The sequence below is a fragment of the Sinocyclocheilus anshuiensis genome, unplaced genomic scaffold (genome assembly GCF_001515605.1).
Source record: "Sinocyclocheilus anshuiensis isolate Anshui unplaced genomic scaffold, SAMN03320099.WGS_v1.1 scaffold139, whole genome shotgun sequence".
NCBI classification, from domain to species: domain Eukaryota; kingdom Metazoa; phylum Chordata; class Actinopteri; order Cypriniformes; family Cyprinidae; genus Sinocyclocheilus; species Sinocyclocheilus anshuiensis.
This window is the reverse complement of record NW_015549566.1, coordinates 463628-465785: the sequence shown is the minus strand read 5'-3', so window position 1 is coordinate 465785 and position 2158 is coordinate 463628.

Genomic DNA, 2158 nt, shown 5'->3' with positions numbered 1-2158 from the left:
CTGCTGAGGGGGGGGGGGGTGTTGCTGAAAATCATATTATAGGATGTTTAATGGCAGGTTTCATTGTGACAACTTGCAGTATGACAACATTCCCCAGCTATTTTTAATATATATTATTTATATTTTTCAATGAACTGTACATTTTTTTTCTGGACAGTGTCAGTGGAAATGTTAAGTATTGTAGTCAATACTTTGCATCTACACAAAAATTGACCTTCAAGAATGAACCCACCTTAAAAAATATTAACTGATCTAAAAAGTGTGATTAGCCCAATCTCCCCTATACTCGATAACAGACGTTTTATACGTGTGCTACAACTTTTTGGCCTGTGCTACAAAACTTTCAACCTCTGTAGCACCAGTGCTATGTGAAAAAAAAGTTAACGTACAGCCCTGCCTATACTGAATAGTTCTATTCAAGGCCGATGCCTATTAAGTGATTTGTTTATAGGTGGCAGTGGAGTCCTCATGTCCTGGCAACTTACACAACAGAAGGAGACAGATATGAAGCCGAAGTTTCGTCAGAGCCCACAACTTTAACACAGATCACTGAGTTGTACACTAGCATCCATCCTTCAGTCACCAGTTCTTGTATCTTCGTCCCTCATGAACAACATCCATCAACCCCAGCGAGAACAGTACATCATGAGCTGTGTGCATCTGTAGGCTTCAATTGTCTCTGTTCGAGAACAGCATTTCATAATTTAAACCCACATGCTGGTCCTACTTAACCTATGCGTGGTCGGGGAAGCAGCTTCATCGCAATTACTGCAATTATTACATGAGTCACACCAAATCTAGCATTTCCAGTTTGCAGTCACCACATGGATGATGACTGTTGAAGAAACTGACAAATGCAAAATGGCATTTTGAGCTAAAAAAAAAAAAAGTGGCATATGTTCAAATAAGATCACAAAATTACAGCACAAAACTTGTAGATTGCATGGCTGTACAAGGAATAGTTTGACAAAAAAAATGAAAATTTGCTGAAAATGTACTCACCCTCAGGCCATCCAGGCCATCATTTAGACATTTCTATCATGAGTACTATATCCACAATATTGCTTGGTAAAAAAAGTCATCTAAATCATGAGAGAAATATGCACAGATAAAGATTCAAGCAAAAATAGTCCAAAACAGTTCTACACAAATATGCAAGTTGATTTTGATGTGAGAGAACAACAGGGGATGGACTTTTTCCATTGGAGTAAGTATTATTATGGATTATGGACTCGCATATGGATTAATTGGCGAGCAAGTGATGTAATGCTAAATTTCTCCAACCCTGTTCTGATGAAGAAACAAACTCATCTGCATCTTGAATGGCCCGAGAGAGTACATTTTCAGCTAATTTTAATTTTCAAGTGAACTATTCCTTTAAGTTCAAATGCTTTCAGTCACATGACTAGCATCATATGTAAATAGTGCACATAAGGACAAACACCTAATGGAAAACATCTGAGAATTGGGGTAAACATTTTTCCAACACTCCAGTAATCCATTCGGTTTGAAATGCATATGCAAATGCTATATGTTTATGCACCCAATGGTTTAGCCATATGCAACAGTGTACATTTACACCCATCTTGCTTTTCTATACAGATCAAATGGATTCCTCTTCCGTATGGTACCGTTGGGAGGGATAATTTGTTGGGATTAGATCCATGTTTGGATGCTACCATAAATGTAAGATTTGTGTCTAATCTTACAATGAGAAAGTCAACGATTTAATCTTGCTAAAGTAGTAATGGTAACCCAGTGAAGCTCAGAGTTAAGGATTACAGATTTCATCATTGGGATTATGGCTGCTTTATTATGCCGACCTCACAGGAAGAGAAGAACACATGGCTCACAGACCTAGAAATTATTTCTACACAGCACAGAGACCATTTGTTTCCACTAGTGCAGTCGTGCCAGATGCTTTCCAATGCTTTCTGTTCCGACTCTCAATGAAACAATTATAAAAGCTGTAATTCAATAGCAGAAGTGCTTATCGAGGGAGATGTTGCCAGCAGGCTTGGTCTCGGCACAGACTAAAAATGGCAGGCCTGCTGGTTGCTATACCCACGATGCAGGGAAACCATGGCAACAGCAACGCAAAATGTGAGAGTGTAGAGAGAGCAGGCCAGTGTAATGCTTTCATCCAGCAGTGGAGGAT